General features: G+C 39.7%; 1 long non-coding RNA gene across 1 annotated transcript in view; it reads left to right on the top strand.

Annotated features, from left to right (window-relative positions):
• Window positions 1-10,625, top strand: part of LOC122557290 — a 12,193-nt gene extending 1,568 nt beyond the window's left edge. The window contains exons 2-3 of the long non-coding RNA XR_006313788.1: window positions 2,148-2,265; window positions 10,326-10,625. This is a non-coding gene — a long non-coding RNA (uncharacterized LOC122557290). The remainder of the gene's footprint in view (window positions 1-2,147; window positions 2,266-10,325) is intronic.
• Window positions 10,626-11,447: the final 822 nt, after the last annotated feature.

The raw sequence follows: 11,447 nt of genomic DNA, 5'->3' as shown, positions 1-11,447 counted from the left end.
GGAAGGGGGGGGGGGGGGTGGGGTTGGGGTAAAGGTAGCTGAGAAAGTGATAGGTAGATGAAGGTGAGGGAGAAGGCGATATGTCGGAGAGGAGGGTGGAGCGGATAGATGGGAAAGGTGATGGACAGGTCAGAAGGGTGGTGCCGAGTTGGAAGCTTGGGGCTGGGATAAGGTGGGGGGAAGGGAAATGAGGAAACTGGTGAAATCCACATTGATCCTGTGTGGTTGCAAGGTCCTAAGGCGGAATATGAGGCATTCTTCCTCCAGGCCAGGTGGTAAGGGTTTTGCGATGGAGGCGGCCCTGGACTTGCATGTCCTTGGCAGAGTGGGAGGGGGAGTTGAAGTGTTCAGCCATGGGGCAGTGGGGTTGGTTGGTGCGGGTGTCCCATAGATGTTCTTTGAAATGATCCACAAGCAAGCATACTGTCTCCCCAATGTAGTAGAGACCACATCAGGTGCAACAGATACAGTAGATGACATTGGTGGAGGTACAGGTAAATTTCTGGTGAAAGTGGAAGGATCCTTTGGGGCCTTGGACAGAAATGAAGGGAGTGGTGTGGGCGCAGGTTTTGCGCTTGCTGTGGTGGCAGGGGAAGGTGCCAGAAGTGGGGTGTAGGCTGGTGGGGGGTGTGATCTGACAAAGGAGTTGCAGAGGGAATGGTCTCTCCAGAACGCTGATAGGGGTGGTGAGGGAAAAGTATATCTGGTGGTGGGTCCATTTGTAGATGGCAGAAGTGACAGAGGATGATGCCCAAAATGTCGACTTTCCTGCTACTTGGATGCTGCCTGACCTGCTGTGCTTTTCCAGCATCAACTTTGATCTCCAGCATCTGCAGTCCTCACTTTCCCCCAAGTGATGTTCAGCATGGAGTAAAATTGATTCATCAGCTGGGGGCTGGAGCGTTCAGTGATAATTAGCAGGAGATTTCCTTGCCCATGTTTGGTCTGATGCCTGAGAGGCAATGTAGAGGATTTCTGGGGCAACTCTTTCTCAACTATCTACCACTCCGCTGCCACATACGGTGATTTGTCTTGCCAGTGTGACATTGCCAGGGATGGTGATGGTTGTGTATGGGACATTGTGCAGTATGATTCTAGAGGTGTGACTATTTTAGGCTGTTGGTTGACCAGTCTGTTGGACAGTTCTCCAAATTTTAGTACATACCCCAAACACTGCAATGTCGACAGGGCAGTGTTTGCCATTGTTACTTCCATTACCTTGTTTAAGACAAGGTGTCTGTTCAGCTTCATTAGTTTCTTTAGACTTTGTAGTTACTTAATGCAATTGAGGAGTTTGCTGGGTAATTTCAGAAAACATTTAAGAGCCAACAACATTACTGTTCCTGTGGTGTCACATATGGGCCAGAGCAGGTAAGGATAACAGATTTCCTTCCCTACAGGACATTAGGTTCATTGACAAGCAGAGTTCAGAACAAGTCACATGACCCTTTAATTTATCCTCAATTTAAAGCTACAGTCCCAAAACATCATTATCTAATAACCACTTACTTTCCACACAGGATATTGTTGTTGGGGGAATTCAATGGTGCTAATGCCATTGAATGTCAAAAAGACATGATTGGACTCTCTCTTGTTGGAGATGGTGATTGTCTATACCATTTCTCTAACATAAAAGTTACTCACCACATCTCAGCCCAAGCCTAAACTTTGTCCAGCTCTTGCTGCACACAGGCACAAGCTGAAGCAATAGAATTGCACACTGTACAATCATTGCTGTACTCTGACCTAATGGAGAGAAGGTCATTGATGAAGCAACTGAAGGTGTCTGGGGCATCAGGCACTACCCTGAAGAAATCCTACAACAATGTCGAGGACTGAGAGGATTGACCTTGAACAATGACATCCATCTTCATTTATTCTAGGTATAATGCCAACCAATGGAGAGATTTCCTTCCAATTTCTATTGACTTAAATTTTATTAGAGCTCGTTGATGCTGTGGTTAGTCAAATGTTACGTGATGTCACATGTATTCACTCTCAGCTTGCCACAGGAGTTCTGCTCTTTTGTTGTCAATTGAACCAAGGGTGCATTGAACTCTGGAGAAACCTAAACTGGGTGTTGGTGAGCAGGTGCTGTTTAGGCGTTGTTGCTAATCACTCACTAATGAGTACAATTTTCCACCTAGGAAATTCCATGGATTCTGTGGGTCCTTGCGTGGCTGGTGAGCCCGATCCTAGAGCTGCATCTCTGACCACACATTTGGCAAGTGTTTCTGAAAGGTGGAATAGCTGTTTTACAATGAGGTCAGGAATGTGGATTCTCTTACTTCTCTCTCTTCATTTGAACTCACCAGGTCTTTTTTTTAAAGCATATGCTTGTCAATTTGGTGAGTGCTTAACTATTTACATGCTGTGACCATAAAAGACATTCACAGGTCAGATGCCAACAGCACCATGTTCACCACTTTGACTGTTCAGTCCTCTGGACTGTGACAAAATGCCTGACCCTCCATATATGCTGAAAAGTGATGCCAAGCAATAGAGTCTGGCACCCTGTAATTTAGGGCTGAAGATGATCTGAAATGCACTGAAATACACTGCAAGCTACAAGAGGCATGCAGTCTCAAAGTTGGTGCAATTTTGAGAGTGCTAAGAAAGCAAGCTAGAAGGCATAAGCAACATCCTTTGTAGACACACGCGAGGCATGTGTGTACCTGCACCCAACGCAATCTGGCAAAAGCATGCAAAGCATAAATGTCAGTGAGCTCCAAAAGTGAAGTCCTGAAAAGCTGATTTGGTTTGTAAGTTGTTCTAAGAGCAGCCATGATATGTAGTGAGCCTGGTGGCTTGATGGTGCCCAGTTACATGGATGAAAGGTGTCCTTGGACCATGCGGGGGAAACAGTGGTTACGGTACAGTTGGATGAAAGGCTGGAGAAGCCGTGACACCAGGTAATCACTCTGACTTTCATTCAGGAATTGGCACCATTTGGTTTCTAGGAGATGGAGGGAAGAATGGGGAGCTAAATAGAAACGAGATTAGCTTTTAATGAGATGAAATTGCATGGACATAACAAGGTCACCTCTAATGAAATTCTGAACTCACCACTGAAACTTCAAGTGAAATATTGGATTTTTTTCTCAACATAGAGAATTAGATTTCGGCATCCTCATTGTACTTTCACATCATACCTAAACCACTCAAATCCAGGGAAAATTCTATCCATGCTTTTGATTCCTTTTTAACCTTTTTTTTGTGGGTTTGCGGCCAGGAAGCCTGGAGGCTTAATTATTTGAATGTAGCTTTAATGAGGATTTAGAACTTTGCTGTGAAGAAATGGGAGTTAGCAGTCCAGTGCATTATGAAAGATTAAGGAAAACTTTTGAGCTGTTACTTAGTGTCAGGGGTGCAGGGGCATACAGAGACAGAAAAATCTTGAAGCCACTTAGTCTATCAGTGGCCGTGTGCCAATGAAAATCAGCTGGAACCTGAGTTTAGAAAACTTGTATTTGCTCTGTGGCATGGATTTGTTAGACTAAAGAGTCTGTTTCCATACTACATTACTCCATGACTCTTTCAATGTAGTTTGCAATGTGTTTCAGTATCTCAGGGAGAGATATTAGCTGAAGGAAAAAGCATCTAGGGAATGTGAAGAAATTCACTGGAAGGAACTTGGGTACAGCTATGCCAGCCTGAGAAAGAAATGTTAGTGTGGAGATAGTGGTAACTCTCCACTTGGGTTTTGACGTTTGAAAAGATATTGCTGAGATAAAAGGAATAGTGTGAATTTGAATCCTTTTCTGATAGCCTTTTTGTCTAGTGAAACTGACAGATGCTTGTGAATGTGTATAATTATAAAATCCACCATTTTAAAAAAAAGTTAAGATCTATCAATCCAGACTACACTTTGAGGTCTGACCTATTCAGGAGTAACATCAGTTGGGATCATGATGCATCCAACTATTTTTTAAAAATTGCAACTTACCCTTATAAGCATTGTAATATTACACTGGTTATCAACATTGTCATGAATTAACTAGAGTGAGCGGATAATCATACCCACCTGTTCCACAAGCTGTCACAAAATGTACACTTTTATAAAATCCCATTGAGACCACAAAAATGCAATTTACCTGATGGACTGCTATTCAGGATAAAAGCCATTCACACCAGGTTTTGTCATTAACAAAATAACCATCTATTGTAATACACTTGACTTTAGTAAAGAAAAATAGAAAAGAAAGGGTTTATAATCTATTACTAAGTAAATTAAACTAGATCCCCTTCAAAAATGACAAATTTGCACACGCTAAATTTTGATTTAGATAGACAAAAGATTAACAAATAGGTGATTAAAAAAAATATAGAGAAGGTAAATACAGACAAGCTCAAAAGTCTAGCCCATGCAGTGGAAACTTATTTTCTCACAGATCTTTTAACAATGGTGACATGCTATTGTCTGTATGATATCCAGTTCTTCAATTCCATGCTTGTTCAGTGAACCTATGCCTTTGATTGTTTTAAAACTCGTTCTTGTTTTGTTTTGTGTCTTTTTCCCCAAACAGAAAGAGAGAGGGAGGGATGGATATTTTCTGTCTGAAAGCTGAGTTGATTTTTCTCTTTTGGCACTCACAGCTTTTTAACAGTGTGCAGCTTAATCAAATGGCAGGCAGGCAGAATTCCCTTAACTCCAAAGATTCTTGCTTGTCAGTCTCAAATTCTCCCTCTAATTGCTTCAAAAAAAACATTATATCACACTGCTCAACAGTATGAATTTTTGGTTGAGTTTTTCAAGGTACAAAACTTTTCTGATAGTTCAGCTATAGCAGTACATAATCCCAAAAAAGAAAGTATGTGGTCTTTTACAAAATATTCAAATGACTAATTGTCATACTATACATTTTGGTATTTAGCTTTGTCACCACTTTAGTGGGAATTAATTCTCAATCTCTTCATCTCTGATGGACAAGAACACCAAAAATTTCTTTGATTTTAGGCAACTCCTCTTCTGCCAGGATTGTGAGTCCCAAATGCTGTGTTGCCGTCCTGGTGTCAGGGTTAAAGATGTCTCATTTGCACTGCAGAGGAATTTGGAGTGGGAGAGGAAAGATCCAGTTGTCATGGTGGATATAGGCACCCATGATATAAGTAGACAGGAAAAGAATTTCTGCTGAGGGAATACAAGCAACTAGATGTTAAAATAAGTAGCGGAACCACAAAGGTAATAATTTCCAAATACCTGAGCCACAAGCTAATTGGTCCAGGGTCAATGAGATTAATAGGTAAATGTATGGCCCTCAAAGATTGGTGGGGGGAAAATGGTCTCAATTCATGGAACATTGGCACCATGGGGAAGGAGGAAACTGTTCCACTGAGAGGGGATCCAATTAAAATCATGCTGGGACCAGAGTCCTGACAATTAACATCATTAGAGCTGTTGATAGGGCTTTAAACTAAATAGTGGTGAGGATGGTTGGGGTGGTGAGGATGGTGGGGGTGGGTGGATGGGGTGCAGATGGATGGGGATGGAGAATAAAGGAGATAATGGTGGCGTAGCTTTGATAGTAAAGGGTCAGATTGGTGCAGAACTGAGAAGTGTTATCAGCAATGAACATCAGTTGGCTCAGTCTGAGTAGAAATCCGAAAAAGCAAAGAAAACGTCCCTGGTGGGAGTGATCAATTGTCTCTTAACAGTAGATTTTTTTTTGCATATCCAAGAAATATTATAACCAATGTATCCACTGTCACTGCTGTCACATCCTTTAAGACTCTAGGTTGTAGGCTATCAGGCCTTGGGGTTTTGTTTAATCCTAACAGTTTGCTCAGTACTTATTTCCTACCAATAATGAATTGTTCCTCCCTGCAATCCAAGAAACACTGGGAGCTTGTAAGAAAGGTACAAAAATAATCCTGGGTGATTTTAACATCCATATAGACTTGATTAACCAAATTGATAAGGGCAGCCTTGAGAGAAAGAGAGTTCATAGATTGTTTTAGAGACTGTTTCTTGGAGCAATAGGAATGGACCGGGGGCAAGCTAGTTTGGGATTAGTATTGTGTAATGAGTTGGGATTAATGAATGATCTCATAGTAAAAGACCCTCAAGGGAAGAGTGATCATGGTATGCTGGAATTTCAAATTCAGTTTGAGGACAGGAAACTTGAGTCTCACACTGGGGTTGTGCAACTAAAGTAATTTGACAGACATGAGGCAAACATTGGACCGATTGGACTGGGCAGAAAGATTGAAAGGTACTATAATTAATGATCAGTAGCAAACATTCAAGGAGATATTCAATTCCCCCCAACTAACATATATTCCAGAGTGGAAATAACAAATATAAGAGGGAAGGAAGGCACCCATAACTAAGTAAGGAAGTTAAAGATATCATAAAGACAAAATCTATCATATGCCATATTGCAAAGCTCAGTGGCAAGCTGGAGGATTGTGAATTTTTTGAAGACCAACAAAAGGTTACTAAAAAAGTGCCACAAATAGCATTGATACATTAGAAAGAAAACTAGTGTTAAATATAAAAATGGATAGGAAAAGCTTCTATACGTATATAAAAAGGAAGAGAATAGCTAAAGTGAATGTTGGCCCCTTAGAAGTTGTAATTGTGAAGTTAATAATGGGGAACACAGAAATGGCAAAAATGCTAAAACAATATTTTGCATCAGTTTTCATGATGAAATACATTAACACCATCCCAACATCAAGAATATAGAAAGGGAGGAACAATCATTATAGGTAGGGAATAAATACTGAGCAAACTGTTAGGATTAAACAAAACCCTCAGGCCTGATAGCTTACAACCTAGAGTCTTAAAGGATGTGACAGCAGTGACAGTGGATGCATTGGTTATAATATTCCAAACTTTCCTGCAGACTGGAAATGTTCCAATGGATTGGGAAAAAATATATAATGAGGAAATAAGAAATTTACAAATTGTTATAAATAGATTTGGTGAGTGGGCCAAAATTTGGCAGATGGAGTTTCATATGAGGATATCCATTTTGGTAAGAAGAATGAAAAGGCAACTTACAGCAGGTAAAAAGGAGGGCAAATAGAATTTTAGCATTTATTGCTAAATTAATGGAGTTTGAAAGTAGGGAGCCATTGTTGCATCTGCACACGGCATGGGTGAAACCACATCTGGAATACTACCATGTGCAGTATTTGTCTAATTGAGGAAGGATTTAATTACGTTGGACGCAATTCAGAGAAAGTTCACCAAATTAATTTCAGAGATAAAAGGCTTGTCTTATAAGGAAAGATTGAGCACTTTAAGCTATATTCACTAAATTTTAGAAGAGTGACAGAGAATCTAATTGATCTTTATATCTTTATAAATCTTTAGCAAATTTACCTTTGCTAAAAAGGTAGGCAAAGTAAACCTTTTCACTTGTAGGGCAAGCTAGATGAGAGGTCATAGTTGATGCTAACAGGTGGCAGATTTAAACAGAGGCAAGGAGGAATTATTTTTCTCAAAGAGTGATTGGTTTGTGGAATTTATTGGCCCGGAATACAGTGGAAGCCAGGACTTTGAAAAAAAATTCAAGGAGCAGTCAGATGTATTTTAATATGTAATAGCCTAAAGGGTTATGTGGGTAGGAAAATGAAGTTGAGGCAGAGATGGATCAGCCATGATCATATTAAATGGCGAACCAAGGTTGAGGGACTGAACTGACCTATTCTTACTCATAGTTCTTAAGTTCTTACATTCTCTGCTTCATGTTCAGCACTCTTTTATGCAATTTCCTCTTTCATACATTTATGAGTGATTGTAATGGTACATGTTAACCCAAAGCATGCAATATATTTGATGAGGCTGAAGGAGAATATGAAATTGAATGTGAATGGAAGCAAGTGGCAGGATAGATAGCATTCTTATCTTGCCAAAATTCATTTGCATATTTTATCTCTGACAGGCCTTCAGGTGTACAACAGTTGAAGAGAATAAAAAGAGACAAATAAGTGCACTAGCAATGTAGCTTAAGGAGTGATGCAATGATGTCTGTTGGATAAGACAGAATAAGGGCCTGAGGTAATGCTGATGTGCACCACAGGTTATAAGTAAATGTGCACCTGTAGTTATCGTTGTTGTCCTCATGAGGCCATTAAACCCCGGACTGAAACAACGCTCTTCCTGCTGGCCTGCCATGCCACCTTCATTCATGCGTTCTTTGTATCAGCAATTGGTTTCTTCGCCAGTTGCTGAGAAAATATCTCTCACTCTTGCTCCTCACTGACCCCAGCAAAAAACCTGTGAAGCATTATTGAACCTGAGTGCTACCTTTGACCATTTAGAATCCAGTATCATGTTTTCACTTCTTGCCAACTCACAACCACTCTAAATGTTTCTTCAGGTTGGTCTTTTAAATATTGGTGTTGAATTTGTGCCACGATTGTAATCATCAATCCTCCATTGCAAACTGAACACCAAACCCAACGTAATGTTCTGACAGGCTATCCAAGTAAAATAAAAACCCACATCGAAAACTTTCTTTTCGATACTGGACTGATCCCAATCCTTTACTTGCAACATGTCTCCAATCTAACAGCAAAGCCTAGATGTCTAATTTCATACATCAGAATATTAACTTTTCTCATGTGGCCTTGCCTCTCTCAATTTGAAGCATTTGGTATTAAGTTTTGAAGTTTTCAATTATTTTTCCATTGTCAACTAAGTAAATATCTGAGTGTGAACATTTTTGTTATTTGTTCATGGGATGTGAGCATTGCTGGCTGGGTCAGCATTTATTACTCATCCCTGATTGTCCAGAGGGCAGATGAGAATCACCCTTATTGCTGTGGGTTTTTGAGTAACAGACAGGTCAGACCAGGTAAGATTGGCATATTTCCTTCTTGAAAGGACGGTAGTAATCCAGATAAGATTTTACAATTGACAATGGTTCCATGGTCACCATTATTTATTACTTTTTATTCCAAAGTTTTCTTGAAATAAAATTTCACCATCTGCCATGGTGGTATTTGAGCCCACATGCCCAGTAGATTAGTCTAAGATTTTGGATTATTACTGAATTGAATTTCAATTTCAGCAGCTGGCATAATGGATATAAGACCATAAGACATAGGAGCGGAAGTAAGGCCATTCGGCCCATCGAGTCCACTCCGCCATTCAATCATGGCTGATGAGCATTTCAACTCCACTTACCCGCATTATTCCATTCCACATAGCACCATTTCCTGGTTTTCAATTTTTGAGCGAAGCAAATGGGAGAATATCCAAGCTACATGATAAAAACATCATAAAGTCTCCTGTGTCTGTAAATTGCATTGACAGGATATGATTTATACATATGTAGCCATTAGAGGGCAGTCTACATTAGCAGTCTGGTCTGACAAATTTAGGGAAATGATGAAATCAACAAATACATTTGTGTTGTAGAAAATCTTATTTTCTAACATGAGCCCTTTCTCTTCTGGAGAAGTAAATAAGAAATTTCAGACCAGGAAAAGTTTGTCAGAGCAAAGCTAGACTTTTCTACATTAATCACTCCCATTTCCCACATGTTCACTATATCCTTCAAACTCCTTCCCTAAGACTATCCTGGAATACTTGTTGACAAAGAACCCATTAATGCAGGAGATGAAAGTTTCTATGGCTCTCAGTGGGACCTAGTGCCAGGTTAACAACTGCCCCACCTAGCCAGATATGTAACAAACGATGGAAGGGCCCACCCAGTCAGTTTTAAAGGCCATTGCCCTGAAGCAAATCTAGCAATACATTGAGCAACCTTTTTCTTCCACTATATTTACATTATGCTTTGGATTGATCATGTGACACTTGCCTTTTAATCTGGACAAATTGTTAAACAGATTTAACAGGCCGCTCCCAAGAGGACCAACTAAGTGTTTGCCACTCTACTGTAATTAAACTTTGGTATCTACAAGAACATCACTACAAGTTAACCCTGTACAGCATGATTGGAAGTTTACCATCTATAGAAAAACTTGCAGCAGTTGGTAAGATTATAACTGGGTTGGGAATCACAGACTGGGGAGAGGGGGACTATTAGAGATGTGAATGTGAAAAGTAAGAAAAAGAGAGATTTACTAAATACATACCTATTGTTAGTTTTGTTTCATGCTGCATAAAGTTCGCAAAATGTAATGAGGTTGGGGGTGGGGTGGGGGTTTTTGGGGAAGGAGGGTAAGTGAGATTGAGGTTTGAAAGTAGTTGAGAACGAAAATAAATTTAATGTTAGTTCAATGTGCAAAATAAAAGGTGTTGGATACCAAAAATCTGAAACAAATATAAGTTGAAAATATTCAGTAGGTCTGACAGAATTCTGCCAACACTTCCATTATACTCAGTCAAACCCTTTGTTGTGTTGCAGGAAAACCTGGCTCAACCCCTCAGACTGGTACCTTCACAGCACCTGAACTGACCTTGCTGTAATGACCTGACTGGTTGCACGCACCCTGCAGGACTGACAAACGTAACTCATTCAAAAACCCAGTCACTTGCTTACAGTTAAAACAAGGCCTGAAGAATTTAGTATGCCAAAATGTTATTACCTTTCCCATAAATGGAAACTCTGCAGTTTTAATTATAGAATGATAGGTTTGCATGGGCAGTTTCTGTTATAAATTCAGACAAAGCAATTTAAAATGGAACTATGAAAAGAACAAAATGTATCACTGTAAAATGGTACCTGAATGATGTCTGTAAGCAATTGTCATTTTCTTTGTAATGTTACTTCAAATAAAGAGTATGCTTGATCTTGATTACCCATACGAAAATCAATGGAAAATCAATTAGCAATTAGTATATTTATAGCACACAATAAAAAATATGCATCTATTCTAAAGTGAAATTATGTTCTTTCATTAGGTGTTCATGATTCCCAGCATTCAGTGACTGAGTTTGCAAACAACTATCTCAACATTTGTGTTTCATAATGTGTGTGGTTCTCAATACTTGTGATTCAGTAGAGATATGAAGTTGCAGAGAATACAAATTAGGCCTTTGAATGCTGGGTGGAGGGAACTTGTGGAGCAACAACATTCAGTCCTGCTCATGTCCTTTTTTCAAGCTGTTTTGAACCTGGCAACATCCTGCACAACTTTGTGAACATGTCATATTGGAACTGTTACAAATGATTAAGCCACAGAGAGGTGGAAAATAAAGGGTCTTGGTTATTCTGTGCTCCATTCCAAGAAATCTAACAGGACTCCTGTGGAATGTCAAATGTCACTTTGAAAATAATCATGCTCTCATTTCCGTCAGTAAAGAGAATTTTCTGCACAAGGTGTTCAAAATCAAATTTGTCATGCTTTTGAAATGGAACAAATACTCAAGTTCCTTCAGAACCAATTCAATAGATGCCACTCAAATTTAAAAAACTTGGTGATGGATATTGCTTCCAATTCTCTTCACAAATATTTTCAGTGTGATAACGTAATTGGCAGGCAAAGTGGTGACACAGTGGTTATGTTACTGGTCTAATACCTATAAA

This window comes from Chiloscyllium plagiosum, chromosome 15 (assembly GCF_004010195.1).
Source record: "Chiloscyllium plagiosum isolate BGI_BamShark_2017 chromosome 15, ASM401019v2, whole genome shotgun sequence".
Classification (NCBI taxonomy): Eukaryota; Metazoa; Chordata; class Chondrichthyes; order Orectolobiformes; family Hemiscylliidae; genus Chiloscyllium; species Chiloscyllium plagiosum.
Note: the sequence above shows the minus strand (reverse complement) of the source record. Positions and strands in the feature narration are given on the sequence as shown.